General features: G+C 45.7%; 1 protein-coding gene and 1 long non-coding RNA gene across 2 annotated transcripts in view; one reads left to right on the forward strand and one right to left on the reverse strand.

Moving 5' to 3' along the window:
* The window catches only part of LOC138262035 (uncharacterized), a 41,967-nt gene extending 41,542 nt beyond the window's left edge, over positions 1–425 (reverse strand). The window contains exon 1 of the mRNA XM_069211708.1: positions 26–425. The gene's annotated coding sequence lies outside the window, so the exon portion shown is untranslated. The remainder of the gene's footprint in view (positions 1–25) is intronic.
* LOC138262036 (uncharacterized) lies at positions 363–7,732 on the forward strand. Its single transcript, XR_011199191.1, has 2 exons — positions 363–395; positions 6,093–7,732. It is a non-coding gene; the product is annotated as an uncharacterized lncRNA (long non-coding RNA).
* Positions 7,733–17,812: the final 10,080 nt, after the last annotated feature.

Consider the following 17,812-nt stretch of genomic DNA (forward strand, 5'->3'; position numbering starts at 1 on the left):
AGCAACTGCTCACAAGGGAACTTACTGCAAGTGGGTGCAAAAAGATCCGATTAATTCCGAAAACGAAGAGATTTTTCAACGGCGCCGGATTCACTGAAGGGTTCCTGCATCGCTTTGTTTTCTTCCAAGAGAATCAGTCCCAGGTGATTTTGAAAACAGGAGAAGCCAGTCGCGCAAAGACCTCGCTACAATACATGGACAAAGTTTTGTTTCCACTGCAACTGTATAATTCTCCAACCCCCCTTTGCTGTAGCCCTCGCCCCCACCCCCTCCATCTACAAACACACACGACTTATTGAGAGTGACCCAAGGAAGGCTTTCCTGTCTCTATGACGACGAAGCATCGTATTACTTCCGCAGCAGCTGCAATGGCGCCCGCAGCTTAAAGGCGAAAGGTAACGCTGATAGTTGTCATGAAGCGAAGGAAGGCGTTTTCGATACAACGCGGAATCCTTGTTATTTTTCTCGCTTGCTTTCCAGATTAACCAAGCGCCTTCTGGAGTCTACTGAGTAGCTCTGCGGCTTCTTACTGGAAACAAATCGTCTCTCAATATTGTTTGAGCACTTTCAGCAAGTATTTAATACAGAAATTTGTAACTATTTTTTTTTAAGTAGTGCAATAATTTATAAGACTCACTGGATGTGGCGTGTAATGAGAAGAGTCTTTCCTATGCATATGGTTATGTTGTACTAAAACATTTACATAGCGCCTACTACCCCGTGTGAGGCCCTGGAATTGCATGCTGACATGGATAGCATGTTACACCGTGTAAGATGTATGGTTCGATGTGTGTTGTCTCTGGTTTGATACTGTGTGGATAGTGATTCCATGTTGTACGTGATGACCACCAAGGTGCGATCGCAGGTGCCACCGAGTGTCACATGATTTCGACTCTCTTCACCTGGTGAAAAGCCGGAATCCCAGGGTGGCAGGCAAGGCAAGCTGGAAACCACACCATATAGTGGATTTCCAGCTGATATTTTGTGCTGTAATCAACCAATGTCCATTAAGGAGTACGAAAAATCCCCAGGACATTGGTCATAGCCTCAGCGACCCTTTATTTTATTTTTTAAGGTGGGGTGGGCTTGATGGAGGGCAGAGTTTGCGCTTAGACCATGTTACTGAAAACCTGGAAAGAGAAGGCCCATTTTTGCTAAAGCAAGAGTTGGGAGGAAGACGTGCAGAATCATTTGTGCTCAGAGAGAAATACAGGCCCCGAGTGTTCATGGCATCCAAGTAAAAGGCCAGTGCAGGAGACAGAGAAGAGAGACAAAGGCATAGTTATCCACAAAGCAGCTACATGTAGAAAGGCCTAGAAGCTTGCAATAATATAGTTACAGGAAAGGCACGCATTTCAAATCCACGTTAATGAGGAAAGGGAGTTTCTGGACAGGAATGTAAAAGCTTTGATGCTAGAAGGTCAGCAGATGTGTGAAGGAGGTCAGACAGTCGGGGAGAGCTCCAAGCCTGGAGTTAGGAAAGGAGGAGCTACAGACAGCCTTTAGAACGTGAGATAAAAGGTATTGCTGTTTATTAGTAAATGTGCACGTGACAGATATGTAACCTTCGCTTTTCTGCAAATGTGTAATTAGACGCTTTCTCATGAGAAATGCGGCTTTATGCTGACGAAAGCAGTGACACAATGTACCACGTGAGCGCTTAAATCAAAATGCATGACAAGTGATAAGATGCATTCAAGGTAGCAAAAGTATATAAAAAAAGGCTGCTTGAGTTGATGATTTGGAGGGCAGTTTCAGACTTAGAGCTGTGCTGTCCTCCCGGCCGTTATTCATAAATGCTCATATTACTTGCCAAACTGAATCCTGTCTTTCTTTATTCGTGACCTGCCAACAACATTTGGCGCAGCCAGCCAGGAGCCCTCCTTCTCTTCTCCGGACGCAGCTGAAGGAATATCTGTCTGTACTGCTTGAATAGAACACTGCGCGCAACATAAACAGGTGAGATTACACCTGCCTATTCAACCAGGCAGTCGGGGATTCCAGATGTTGCAGTCTTAAAGGGGTAAAGAGAGGTCGGGCTTGTACCTTATTATTTTTAATTGCATGATTCTTTTTGGCAACTATAATATGACAAAATGCATGCATGATTTATGTGGGGCTTAAATGTTTTAATGCAATATTATGCTGTGTGCTAAAAAATAAATTGTGATTTCCCAGTTAGACCGGAAGACTAGCTAGGGGGGTTAAAGCAATGTTTTGATGGTATGTTATTACTACACTGTGATTCCCTGGTCAGACCAGAAGACTAGCTGGTGTAATAGATAGTACTGCATTACCCAGGGGGGGTAGCCCCTGGAAGACTTTTAGAGTATTACCCAGGGGGGTAGCCCCTGGTAGACTTTTAGAGTATTACCCAGGGGGGTAGCCCCTGGAAGACTTTTAGAGTATTACCCAGGGGGGTAGCCCCTGGAAGACATTTAGAGTATTACCCAGGGGGTTAGCCCCTGGAAGACTTTTAGAGTATTTAGAGTATTACCCAGGGGGGTAGCCCCTGGAAGACTTTTAGAGTATTTTAGAGTATTACCCAGGGGGGTAGCCCCTGGAAGACTTTTAGAGTATTACCCAGGGGGGTAGCCCCTGGAAGACTTTTAGACATTTAGAGTATTACCCAGGGGGGTAGCCCCTGGAAGACTTTTAGAGTATTACCCAGGGGGGTAGCCCCTGGAAGACTTTTAGACATTTAGAGTATTACCCAGGGGGGTAGCTCCTGGATGACAACAGTGTATTACCCAGGGGGGTAGCCCCTGGATGACAACAGTGTATTACCCAGGGGGCAGCCCTGGACGAAAGTAGTGCATTACCTAGGGGACAGCCCCTGGAAGAGACATTCATTTGGGAATGCCTCACAGATATTCCGGTTAGAACAGAGGGGTTAGAGTAGGAAATAGTGAAGTGGACCGAGTAACAAGTGTGCACATTTTGCTCTGATTGAGTCACACGCCCGGTTCACCAGATTCCCAGATTTACTAACCTCTGGAAGGCGTCTTTGAGGGGAAGCGACCAGGGCTGAAATATTAGTGAGAGTCTGAGTACAGTCAGACCCCTGGTTGCAGACCTGCAAAGCGCAATAGGGACTAGTGAATGTGTTTTATGAGTAATGAGTAAAAAAGAGGATAAAAATAATACTGTGTTTTCCAATCATAAAGGACAGGTTATAGAGAAGTGGCAGGTGTCCCCTCCAGTTGTCACGCAGTCAGATATAAGTGAAGAGGAGAGGGTGCGAGATCTCTGCCATATTTTTGACATCCCAATAGACACCCTTAAAGAGTTCTGTGAAGGGGCAGTAATTAGTGAAAATAAAAACGCAGGAGGCCCGAATAAATAACACCAAAGCAAGTAAAACTTGATAATAAATCCCTATGAGTGAGGCTAATAATTCTCTGTGGCAAGAAACAGATACACTTGAGCTAAAATTAGTATTTAAGTGGGCTCACGTTCAACCCCCATGCCCATGCAACACCCCGAGGTTTGAAATAATAACTCAATCACCCCTTATATTAGAGGCTCTTCTTGATGCATTCCTCACAGATATTCATGCCTTCACTACTTTAAATAATGAATGGCTCAACGCACCCCCGAGCACCACAAATACTCATCTACATACATGACAACGTGATAACACGCATTGCTTCAGCTACTAATCCACTTAGACCACCCATAAATTCACCTGCCCCAGACATCACCATAGAAGAAGTGTTACACAGACTAGCGATAAGCATGGCTGATGTCCATAGATACGGTCTTACAACAATATATGTGAAGTCTGGTAATACTGAGTAGGACTGACCTTACACAATACTGTTATAAGTTAGTGGCATAGTTAAAATACTCATAGGATAACAGACAGGGAAAAAAGAGCGATGGATTCAGGAAGTAGGATGTAACTGGGGAAAATACGGGAGGAAATGCAATTTTGTTTTATAATGTATTAAAGCGAGGCCTTCCCACTGACATTCAAGCAAATTTAGAAGGAGTGGTGGGAATAGAAGCTAAGCCGTGGCCTGAAATACAGGCCCACATAATACATTATTTTAAGCGAAAACAAGGAAAAGACAAGGAGAGGACAGAGCAAGCAGAAAGGGCCGCAGCGAAGTTGGTGCAACAGAAGCTTAAGAAGCCAAGTACAGAAGGAGCACTTGTGACTGCACCAACAATGTCCGTCACCATGCCAGTTCAGGTGCAGGCACCAGGGGGACAACCAGTAAGTGACATAAAGAAAGGACAGGGAGGAGGATGACAGAGTACAGAGTATTAGGAATATGTCTAAGCCCACAACCACTAAACAGATGCAGAAGTTTTTAGGACTCTGCAATTATGTGAGACAGTGGATATCTGATTATGCCACCCTAATTGCACCACTTCTCACTGCCTTAAAAGAGTCCCCCGCAAACGCAAATAAAGTAGACTGGACCGAAGACAGTGAAACAGCCTTCCTGGAGCTGAAAGAAGCAATTACAAATGCTCCAGTGTTAGCCACACCTGATTACAAAAAACCTTTATGGGGCACGATTGCATTTACGCGAATTGCAAGAACAAGCACTACCTTATGAAAGGGAGCTGTGGGAGCAGCGAGGGTGTATACAGTCACCAACAGATTTTATCTATAGGCAAGAAAGTACAGGCAAGCCAGTGATGCCTCAGGCCCTGCTGTATATTGCCCTTGAACAACTACACCTCCCTGCACACACTGCCAAAGAATACCTTCTTGCCACATTACAGACAGACTGGTTCATTACGCAGTTATCTGAAATGATTACGAATAGGACAGCATATGCCAACTCCCTTAACAATAGCTCGACACCGAACAGATGCTCAAAAGGCAGCTGAGGTTCTAGGACAGGAAATGAGTAGTTATCTATCTCAGTTATTGAAGTCTGTCAAGTTCTTCTCTAAACAGGTGACACGACAAGAGAAGTGCACCAACGCAGCCTAGCAGACCAGTCCAATATCCGTGGGCCAGCAAGTGTACATCCGCAATTTTGTGCGACGATGGAAAGACAGCAAGTTCGAGGGCCCTTACTTAGTGACCCAGGGCACCCCCACAGCGGTGAAGGTGGAGGGCAGGAAGCCATGGATACACCTATCAGACGTTCGATTGTCCCTGGCTTCATGTCATACATCACCATCTTCACAGGAACATTTACAGCAAGACAAAGACAAAGACAAAGACGAAGGACAGCGTCCTTCCTAAAGAGGCCAGCAGAACTTCTACTCGACACTACTAGTGGACAGTTATGTATTTCAATTTTGTTTTTCTGTTCATGCTTTGTTATGTTAGCAATTACCTTTCTATGGTATCATAGTCCACGCATGGCAATGTGTCAGTATACTAAGCGCTTACAGAGAGAAGTATATAAATATGAAAATATATCTCACAATATTCATACTAGCTTATTAGACAATGTATGGTATCAGCACATGACAGAGATAGGCATGCAGACTACTAATGAATCATGTTTTGTTTGTTCTTTGATTCCACATGCTAGTGACACAGATAGGCTACATTCATCAAAAGAAGTATTTCCAAATATTACTCGATGTTTATTGCACTTGTACCTTTGCAGGATGAGAGCACGAATGCAGCCCTTGCAGATAAGACAGGGAGCATTTCTAGTAAACACCACACAATATGAGGAGGAATTAGCAGATATAACAAATATCTTGACAGATCGCAAGGAATTAGTGGTGAAATTAGGGAGGATGGCTGAGACGGGAATACTGAAATATAAAAGTAGGAATTGGAAGAATAAAATAATAGAACAGGGATTCCTGGGAATATCAAGATCTACACTTTTCTGTAAGAATTATTCAGCTTCACCCATGTCCCAAGATTGTCAGGAAAGACCATATTTTCGAGTAAATGGATCAGTGTATGTTCATGGTCAGTGGTACCACGGTGCAACATTTGGATGTAGAGCTCTCTCTCTCTGGAAGGGAAATCAGACTGATAATAGCACCCAGAAGAAGTGTCAGGCTATATGGGATGAAAATATCTCTAGATTAACTTGGGTGGAAACACCAACAACTCTCCGAGCAGGTAGAACACCAATTGTTTTCTTTTTATGTTTCAGAGGGAATGGAACAGTCCCTGTGGGAAGGAACATCAATTGCATCACCACCGAGTACAATGCTGATATGCAATGGGGCACCTCCAGTCTGATGGACTATTATTGGCAATGCGGAGAATGGCTGCATTCGCGACTTCCTTCCGGATGGAAAGGTCTCTGTTCCTTAGTAACTGTGCACACCCCCTCCCTGGTGATACCAGGGGTGGACATCTCAAAATTTTTGATCACCCCATGAGCCGTCCAACGACTTTATTGCGTCATCGGAAAAAGAGGTATGCAGAGTATATGGGTACTACAACCTGGGAAGACATTCCACAAGAGCACAGGTTGTTTAATGGTGCCCAATTGTTCTTTGGGAGCATCTTTCCCTTTGTTCAAACAAAGGCCACAGCCCGCTGGCTGCAGATAAAACGATGGGAACTGATGAAGACAATTAATGCAACCGAAGATGGATTCAATGCAGTCAAGGAAGAGATGCGGGCTGTGAGAGTGATGCTTATGCAACATAGGTATGTGCTAGACTTGATGACGGCCATGGAGGGTGGGGTCTGTGCCAAGATCGTAACTGCCTGTTTTACATGCCAACGATGCAGACAATGGAACAATCACAGAGGCCATACAGACTCTACATAACTTGCGGAAGAAGATGGCAGACGAAGGGGGTGGCCCCGATGGATGGTTTTCAGGATGGTTTGCATGGATACCATCCTGGTTATCAGGACTGATTAAGGGGTTATTCCCGACACTTGTGGTGATGTTATTAATGTTCTGTACCTTTCAGTTAGTGGTAGGATGCTGCAAGAAGGTTAGCCAGAAGTTAGGTGGGATGTTCACTAGTTGGGCAGCCAGGGACGTAAAGGAGGATGAGGATCACATATATATCCAAATGAATGAATGTAGTAGAGAGGGTGGAATAGTAGTTGAAAGTTCAACTAAAGGGGGGAATGTTACTGAAAACCTGGAAAGAGAAGGCCCATTTTTGCTAAAGCAAGAGTTGGGAGGAAAACGTGCAGAATCATATGTGCTCAGAGAGAAATACAGGCCCGAGTGTTCATGGCATCCAAGTAAAAGGCCAGTGCAGGAGACAGAGAAGAGAGACAAAGGCATAGTTATCCACAAAGCAGCTACACGTAGAAAGGCCTAGAAGCTTGCAATAATATAGTTACAGGAAAGGCACGCATTTCAAATCCACGTTAATGAGGAAAGGGAGTTTCTGGACAGGAATGTAAAAGCTTTGATGCTAGAAGGTCAGCAGCTGTGTGAAGGAGGTCAGACAGTCGGGGAGAGCTCCAAGCCTGGAGTTAGGAAAGGAGGAGCTACAGACAGCCTTTAGAACGTGAGATAAAAGGTATTGCTGTTTATTAGTAAATGTGCATGTGACAGATATGTAACCTTCGCTTTTCTGCAAATGTGTAATTAGACGCTTTCTCATGAGAAATGCGGCTTTATGCTGACGAAAGCAGTGACACAATGTACCACGTGAGCGCTTAAATCAAAATGCATGACAAGTGATAAGATGCATTCAAGGTAGCAAAAGTATATAAAAAAGGCTGCTTGAGTTTATGATTTGGAGGGCAGTTTCAGACTTAGAGCTGTGCTGTCCTCCCGGCCGTTATTCATAAATGCTCATATTACTTGCCAAACTGAATCCTGTCTTTCTTTATTCGTGACCTGCCAACAACAACCATCATAGCTTTTTCCCGCATAGGCTATCCACGCTTAACTCACTTCCTTTTTATTCAATACCCTGAGGATTTTAAAGGTACCCAGAGTTTGTGGATTGCCCTGGTGGGGGGACCGAGCAATTAGCCAAAATAAGGTTACATTTTTGGGGGGGCAGGGGGAATGCTGCAGAAGAAAGTGTCTGTTTTTTTCCCTATAAATGGCATCAGCTGAAGATTTGTGGTACTAAAATCACCATCTTCCCAGCTTTCTGGAACAGGCAGACGATTAAGAAATCCCAACTTTTTACCACAGTTTTGGCATTTTCCGTGGGATAGCCGATTTTGCTTACTTTTTGTGCTTTCAACCTCTTTCTAGTTTGTGGTGGAAACAGGTGGGAAACCCATTGTGGATCCCAAAATATTATACATTTCTGAAAACTAGACAATGGGGGTCATTATGAACCTGGCGGAAGGCAGGGAAGTGGCGGTAAGACCGCCAACAGGCTGGCGGTCTTTTTTTTTTTTGTATTACGACCATGGCGGTTACCACCATGGTCATCCGCCGGTTCTCCGTTCCACCCGTCAGGGCGGAGAAGACCGCCGGGCTGGAGACCAGGGTCTCCAGCCCGGCGGCCGTCACTATACCGCTGCCGGTATTTTGACCCGGCTTACCTCCATGGATTTCATGCGGTTTGAAACCGCATGAAATCCATGGCGGTAAGCCCTATCAGTGCCAGGGAATTCCTTCCCTGGCACTGATAGGGGTCTTCCCCACCCTGACTCCCTCCCCTACCCCCCCCACCACCGCTGCCACCCCCAAAGGTGGCGGGACCCCCCACCCCACCCGACCCCCAACATAACAACACTCATACACACACGACACGCAAGCAGGCACCACCAACACACATACCGACATACATGCAAACATCCAAACACACAGACACGCACATCCACATTCAAACATTGTAGGAAAGTACCATCTTGCCTGGCATGTTACCCCCATTTTTCACTGTATATATGTTGTTTTAGTTGTATGTGTCACTGGGACCCTGTTCTCCAGGGCCCCAGTGCTCATAAGTGTGCCTGAATGTGTTACCTGTGTAGTGACTAACTGTCTCACTGAGGCTCTGCTAATCAGAACCTCAGTGGTTATGCTCTCTCATTTCTTTCAAATTGTCACTAACAGGCTAGTGACCAATCTTACCAATTTCCATTGGCTTACTGGGACACCCTTATAATTCCCTAGTATATGGTACTGAGGTACCCAGGGTATTGGGGTTCCAGGAGATCCCTATGGGCTGCAGCATTTCTTTTGCCACCCATAGGGAGCTCTGACAATTCTTACACAGGCCTGCCACTGCAGCCTGAGTGAAATAACATCCACGTTATTTCACAGCCATTTTACACTGCACTTAAGTAACTTATAAGTCACCTATATGTCTAACCTTTACCTGGTAAAGGTTAGGTGCAAAGTTACTTAGTGTGAGGGCACCCTGGCACTAGCCAAGGTGCCCCCACATTGTTCAGGGCCAATTCCCCGGACTTTGTGAGTGCGGGGACACCATTACACGCGTGCACTACATATAGGTCACTACCTATATGTAACTTCACAATGGTAACTCCGAATATGGCCATGTAACATGTCTATGATCATGGAATTGCCCCCTCTATGCCATCCTGGCATAGTTGGCACAATCCCATGATCCCAGTGGTCTGTAGCACAGACCGTGGTACTGCCAAACTGCCTTTCCTGGGGTTTCACTGCAGCTGCTGCTGCTGCCAACCCCTCAGACAGGTTTCTGCCCTCCTGGGGTCAAGCCAGGCTTGTCCCAGGATGGCAGAACAAAGGACTTCCTCTGAGAGAGGGTGTTACACCCTCTCCCTTTGGAAAATGGTGTGAAGGCAGGGGAGGAGTAGCCTCCTCCAGCCTCTGGAAATGCTTTCTTGGGCACAGATGTGCCCAGTTCTGCATAAGCCAGTCTACACCGGTTCAGGGGACCCCTTAGCCCTGCTCTGGCGCAAAACTGGACAAAGGAAAGGGGAGTGACCACTCCCCTGACCTGCACCTCCCCTGGGAGGTGTCCAGAGCTCCTCCAGTGTGCTCCAGACCTCTGCCATCTTGGAAACAGAGGTGCTGCTGGCACACTGGACTGCTCTGAGTGGCCAGTGCCACCAGGTGACGTCAGAGACTCCTTCTGATAGGCTCCTTCAGGTGTTGCTAGCCTATCCTCTCTCCTAGGTAGCCAAACCCTCTTTTCTGGCTATTTAGGGTCTCTGCCTCTGGGGAAACTTTAGATAACGAATGCAAGAGCTCATCAGAGTTCCTTTGCATCTCTCTCTTCACCTTCTGCCAAGGAATCGACTGCTGACCACGCTGGAAGCCTGCAAAACTGCAACATAGTAGCAAAGACGACTACTGCAACTCTGTAACGCTGATCCTGCCGCCTTCTCGACTGTTTTCCTGGTGGTGCATGCTGTGGGGGTAGTCTGCCTCCTCTCTGCACTAGAAGCTCCGAAGAAATCTCCCGTGGGTCGACGGAATCTTCCCCCTGCAACCGCAGGCACCAAAAAGCTGCATTACCGGTCCCTTGGGTCTCCTCTCAGCACGACGAGCGAGGTCCCTTGAATCCAGCATCTCTGTCCAAGTGACTCCCACCGTCCAGTGACTCTTCAGTCCAAGTTTGGTGGAGGTAAGTCCTTGCCTCCCCACGCCAGACTGCATTGCTGGGAACCGCGACTTTTGCAGCTACTCCGGCCCCTGTGCACTTCCGGCGGAAATCCTTTGTGCACAGCCAAGCCTGGGTCCACGGCACTCTAACCTGCATTGCACGACTTTCTAAGTTGGTCTCCAGCGACGTGGGACTCCTTTGTGTAACTTCGGGTGAGCACCGTTTCACGCATCCTTGTAGTGCCTGTTTCTGGCACTTCTCCGGGTGCTACCTGCTGCTGAGAGGGCTCCTTGTCTTGCTCGACGTCCCCTCTCTCTCCTGACGCAATTTGCGACATCCTGGTCCCTCCTGGGCCATAGCAGCATCCAAAAACGCTTACTGCACGATTTGCAGCTAGCAAGGCTTGTTGGCCGTCTTTCGGCGGGAAAACACTTCTGCACGACTCTCCATGGCGAAAGGGATCCGTCCACCAAAGGGGAAGTCTCTAGCCCTTTTTGTTCCTGCAGAAACCTCAGCTTCTTCTGTCCAGTAGAAGCTTCTTTGCACCCACAGCTGGCATTTCCTAGGCATATGCCCATCTCCGACTTGCTTGTGACTTTTGGACTTGGTCCCCTTGTTCCACAGGTACCTTAGATTGGAAATCCATCGTTGTTGCATTGCTGGTTTGTGTCTTTCCTGCATTATTCCCCTATCACGACTTCTTTGTCCTTTGGGGAACTTTAGTGCACTTTGCACTCACTTTTCAGGGTCTTGGGGTGGGCTATTTTTCTAACCCTCACTATTTTCTAATAGTCCCAGCGACCCTCTACAAGGTCACATAGGTTTGGTTGACACCCTATACACTAATAAGGGATAACTGGGCCTGGTTCAAGGTGCAAGTACCCCTTGGTACTCACTACAAGCCAGTCCAGCCTCCTACAAACATACACGCACACATCCATACAGACATAACTACAGACATACACGCACTCATTCCCATACACACAACACCCCACAAGCCTACACGCACTCACACACCCCCTCTACATACACACACCCCCATGCATGCACACAACACACAACCTCCCCCCCCTTCACGGACAATCGACTTACCTGGTCCGACGATCCTCCGGGAGGGGACGGGAGCCATGGGGGCTGCTCCGCCGACACCACACCACCAACAGAACACCGCTACGCCGAATCACAGGACGTGATTCGCTGGGCGGGGTTCTGTTGGCGTGGCGGTGGAGCAACCTCCACTTCCCCGCCGCCCGCCAGTATGGCTGTTGGCGGCTCTCTGTCCGTAAAAGGACGGAGAGCTGCCAACGGTCATAATAGGATGAGCGGCAAACAGCCACCACTGGCGGTCTTCCGCACGGCGGTCCCTCGGCGGTCTTGGTAAAAGACCGCAGAGGTCAAAATGACCACCAATATTCTGATTTTAGCAAGGGGTCGTTTATGTAGATTCTTCAAGGTTTTCCCAAAGAAACTAAGGGCCTGATTTGGAACTCAGCAGATGGGTTACTCCGTCCCAATGGTGATGGATATCCCATCCTCCGACATCAAAATCCCATTAGATTGCTGATATGGCTGATTTACAAAATAAATATTCCTTTACATCTGTTAGGCCCTTCTGGGTGCAGGGATATTTAGGGTTTGTATTTTTTCCAAGAACTCGAGGTACCCAGAGCCAATAACTGAGCTGCACCTTGCAATGGTTTTTCATTGTGCACCGGGTATAGAGCAATTCACATAGTAAAATATTAAGAGTGAAATATAGATGTCAAGAAAACCTATGCTTTTTTAAAATGGGCACAAGTTATGGAGTTTAGAAGCAGTGGTTATTTGCACATCTCAGAATTTGTGAGTACCCATACTAGCATGTGAATTAGAGTACATTTCTCAAAATGTCTTCATTCTTACACACCGGCTTACTTTTGGAAGGCACAAATGCTGATAAATACAATTATTAATAACATTTCTTCATTTTTTCTATGTCCCCCTAAGTCTCCTGATAAAAATGGTATTTCACTTGTGTGGGTAGGTCTGGCACCCATGACTGGAAGTCCCCAAAACGCAACTTTGACACATCACATTTTTCCACTGAAAACTGTCACTTTTTTGCAATGTGCCAAGCTGTGGATTTTGGGCCCTATCTCAGCCAGCACCTAGGGAAACCTAGAAAACCTGTACATTTTTAAAACTAGACACCTTGTAGAATCCTGGTTTACCTACCCAGAAGCCCTTGCAAACCTCAAACTTTGACTAAAACACAGTTTCCCCACATTTCTGTGATGGAAAGTTCTAGAATCTGTGGGAATCTAGATGTTCCTTCCATTCAGCATTCACCCATTTATCCCAATAAAAATGGTGCCCCACTTTTGTGGCTGGGCCTAGTTCCCATTACAGGAATAGAGCAAAACAAGGTAAATGAGTAACCCTTTGGAAGGATTCCCATTTATGTTAGTTTGATCCCTCCTGTTGCATGTACTAGGCCCACCCACACAAGTGGGATAGCATTTTTACTGGGACTAGTGGGGAGACACTGGGTGGTAGGTGATTCCTTCTGATTCTGGAAGAATATGTCACAGAAATACAAGGAAAATGTGTGATTTTAGTCACATTTTAGGTTTGCAGAGCATTGTGGGTAAGACAAGTTTATGGGATCCACAGTAGGTACACCACTGTGTACTCCCCTGGGTGTCTAGTTTTCAAAAGTGCCTGGGTTTGGTAGGTTTACCTGGGTGGCTTCCGAACCGATGCCCAAAAACTGGAGCTACCCTTTTTGTTGATGTTGCCACATTGCATCTTGGATCACACACTTTTGCTGCACTAGGACCACCCACACAGGTATGGTACCATTTTTAATAGGAGATATGTGGGATCCCGGTGACAGGAAGTGTGAGGGTCCTAGCAGATTCCAGTACTTTGGATCCACGCAGGCCACCCTGAAGTCCCTTTGGTGTCTAGTTCACAAAAATATCTAGAGTTGGTAGATTTTCTGTAAATGAAATTAACATCCTGGCACAGAAAGACAGAAAAGACAAATATTGCTGCACAACCATCTACTCCTCAAATACACACACATACTGGTTAGATTTGGCACAAGAGTGAATGAAAAGTTCATCATGTAAATTTTATTAATTAAACATCTCCCAAAAATGAAATTCAGTGTAAATTAATTGAAAGTTCAGATTGCTGAACCAGTGACACAGCTTGTGAGCAGTAAAGCCACGTCAAAGCACCAACCTCTTTGCAGTCTGTTCACACACATTTCATGTGTGACACACAAAACCATCCACATCACCAGCCACAGGCACAGCACATTACACCACTCACAGCAACAGGCAGCACCATTCAATGGCCCATCACTTTCATACGCCCAGAGAACTAACATTGTCATCATACCACTTGACATTTGGAGTGCGTGGGCTGGCATTTGGCAGGCAATCTGTGTTTAGTGACCAGCAGCAAGTCACTACACCCACACCACCAGCCAAATGTCAGCTCACACACACCACCAGCCAAGCACCAGTCTACTCACACTGCCAGCTAAGTGCCAGTCCCCACACACTGCTAGCCAAGTGCCAGTCTACACAGGCCGCCTACTATGCCCCAGTCTACATACACCGCCATCAAATGTTTTTCTTTAATAAAAAAAAATAAAAAATTTGAAGGAGATGAAAAACCAACTAGGACTACAAACACAGAAGGTCTAACTAAATACATCAAATTACTGCTAACCGTGAAACTGAACAAAAAATATAAAAAGATTCAGACCAGTCAGTTCATTTTTGCTCTCACAGCTGTTCCCAATAATTGAGTTTCTTGTGGTGCCTATTAAAACATGCAGGCACACATAGCCCAGGATTAGAAGGAGACTCAGGGTAGTACAAACAACTCTTCTTTTGCATGCCTCCTCGAACACAGGGCCTCATTTACAAGGTCCATGGCACAGGACGGCGAAGCAAGTAGCTTGCTGTGCCACCCTGCGCCACTGGGAAAGGGCAGAAATGTGCTGTATCTACAAGATATAGCACATTTCTGTCCTCTCCCCCTGTGCTGGCGCACTAATTGTTGCAAGGGTGTCTGCGGTGTGGGGATTATTGTTTTTGTGCAGGAAGGGACACCTTCCTGCACAAAAACAAGCACAAGAGGTGTTTCCCTCTTTCTATGTGTGCTGAAGAATAAGAAAGAGTAAAAAACAGGGAGAAATAAATATATTTTTCCCCGTTGCATCAGTCTTATGCCAATCCTGAGGTGGCATAGGAATCTGACACATTCTCAGACTTGTAAATCCGGGAATGCATCAGAGGCCTTTGGGTTCTATCGGTGTCGCGTGGGAACACCCAAAGCAACACCGATGGAACGCACCTTTCACGCAGTGTTTTGGGTGAAAAGGGTCCATATTTACAATGCCATGCAAAGCCATGCAAGGTGGCTTCTGTGTGGCCTTGTAAATAAGGTTTCGTAAATGAGGCCCACAGATTCTACATCTATTACAAGGAAAGTTTTTTTTTTTTTGGTGTGGGAGGAATGTAATCGGGGAAGTGGCCATCTTTCAGTCTAGCCACATCCTCCACCTCTCCAAGTCTAGGAAAACTTGCCTGCTGAACTACAACAAGGCTGCCTTTTACAGAATGCTGAAACTGAACAAAAGTCATCTCTGAATCTGGAGAACAATCCTTGAATACAACAAAAGCATTGAAGGTTGCCAAATGAAACAAATGTACAGCCAACTTCTTATACCAAATGTATGACCTACAAACAGCACTGTAAGGCTCCAACCTTTGATCTACTTTACACCACCCATGTGCTTATTATAGTCTAAAATGCATGCAGGTTTGCACATTTCAGCAATCTGACCTCAAACAGTCACAGGTGAAGTATTTTCATCATGTATGATGGTCAGCATGTGGACATCTCCCCTGTCTGAAAAATACGCAGCTAGAAGTTCATCACTCCACAAGGCACTGCACTGGTCCATCTGAAGTTTTTTACATACATGCTCTTCAGGGTAACCTTTATGGCCAGACTGAATTGTGCCATTTGGAAGAGTGTCCACTTTGAACAATTCCTTGAACAATTTCACACCAGTGCAGACGTTATCTACATATAAATGTATAAAAGTTCTCACACAATTTTCTCACTGACTCCAAAAGTGGAAGGACAACCAGAGGGGGGTCAACAGAATAATCCCTACCAGTGTAACAGGGCCAAAGACTCATCCACAGCTATTTCTTTCCCTGGAACATAGATCCCTGAAAAGCGATCTACAAAATGATCAAGGACAGACCACATGTCAAAGAGACAGTCACAATCAGGATTATCCCCTGTAAATGCATTATCAACAAAACGCAGCATTCGAAGCAGAAGAAAATACCAATCATGACTTATGGTTGCAGGAAATATAGCAGTTACCATCAAGGGACTAGTAGACCAATATGAAGACAGTGATGGCTTCCTTATGAATCCCATCACAAAACATATTCAATGTATCCAGATTTGTGTGAGATCACCGGCTAAGGCTACAGTGGGGCTTAAGTCTGGCACTGTTGTCCCTCAAATAGTGTTCAGCATACAAATTAGTTTGGTCAACAGTCTCATCCCAAAATACATGGTCCATAAACAACTGAAAAAAAGTTGTAGACAAAATGTTTTCAGTATTGGCTCCACACCCTGCGACACCACTAAAGACAAGCAACGCCCGCTGCATCATGTTTGCGGCAAACCAGAGTTCAGCACTTCCAATGGGAAGCCTTTCAGCCCCGGGCTGCAATCCAGATTCCTCTTGCTGCACTATTGGCATATTAGTGCCCTCTTCTAAAAGTACCACTTCCTCGGCACTGATAGTGGCTTCATTAGCAGATGATTCCTCACAGACATAAAACTCACTGCCAGAATCCTGGACTTCCTCCTCTGCCTCAGATGCTGAGTCAGTCTCAGCACCATGGTCAGAGGAACATTTGAGAAGCAAACCAACAACCTGCTGAGCGGTAATACTAGGGTTAGCCATAATCCTTACTAATAAAAGTAACACATAAAATAATTCAACAATAACCTACACTTAGTAAAATGAGTAATAAACGAACTGTGGCTTTATCAAGTAGAAAGTACAGCTACTGCCATATAGTAATCTGGAATGAAAAGACAATCAATAATACAAAGCACAGAAAGACCTATATCCTCAAAAAAACCACTCATTTGCTAGAGACACCAAGACTGAGGATCAACTGCATCTACACAGCAAATACTGAAGAAATCCCACTGGAAAGGGAAAAACATTACACATATCACAAGGCAGAATAGAACATACACAAATCAATACTTTACTTTGAAAGACAATCACAAAAAAGCAAAAGATTCAAGCATTAGTAAAACAATTAAAAAAATACACAGACAGGCCAAGGATACACATGAGATGAAAAGATTACAAAATGAGATGCTTATCAACCATACTGCAAACCTGCCAAAGCTGCACAAACAAGGTCCACTACCAAGACAAAGGAAATGATTGACTCTACAAAAAAAAGACAATTAAAACATAAATAAACATAACAAAATATAATTAAAAAAGACAAGTATATTCCCCCGAAAGGAAGTGTGACGAGTAAAAAAAAGACTCCACCAGATGGAAGCAAACCTTACCCCAGAAGCATATCCCCCACCACATACATAACCTAATTCCCAGATGACTCAAGTGCTACCACCCACCTTGAGTCCCATTCCACTCAAACAAGACCAAAAGCCATGCCTTCAGAGGGGTTGGGGGGGGAGGGGCCGGAATAAAAAATATATGATCCCCAAGGGTCACTCCCCTTCTTTAAAACACAATTCCCAATGTCTATTGAGCTTCGGTCCCCAAGAGGGCAGATCAGCCTTAAAACGGCCAAACTCCGCGGAGGGGGGAATAAAAGAAATCGCCCCCAAGGTGAAGGAGTATTGTCCAATTTGTCGGCCCCTTCTAAACACATTTTCCTGGTGTCTAGTGGGCTTCTTCTCACACCCAAAGGGCAAATATGCCTAAAAATGGCCCATCTGCCCTCCGGGTAAGGCAGAATATCAAACAAAATGCCCTCAAAAAGGGATTGACCCTTGCCCAATCACTTCCCATGCAAATACATTTCCCTGGTGTCTAATGGCTTCCACCCCACCGAGAGCAGATTGGCCTAAAACAGCCGATCTCCCCTCCAGGGGGCAGAATACCAAAGAAAATGCCCCAAGGAGAGCTACTATTGCCCAAGGTGTTTCTTCCCTTCTAAACACATTTCTCTGGTGTCTAGTGGGCTTCTTACCCCCACCTCCCCGAGGTCAGATCCGCCTAAAAAAGACCAATCAGCACTCCTGGGGAGGCAGAATACCACACAAAATGCCCCACATGGGGATTGACTGTTGTCCAAGGGGTCACTCC

The sequence above is a fragment of the Pleurodeles waltl genome, chromosome 10, assembly GCF_031143425.1.
Source record: "Pleurodeles waltl isolate 20211129_DDA chromosome 10, aPleWal1.hap1.20221129, whole genome shotgun sequence".
Lineage (NCBI taxonomy): Eukaryota > Metazoa > Chordata > Amphibia > Caudata > Salamandridae > Pleurodeles > Pleurodeles waltl.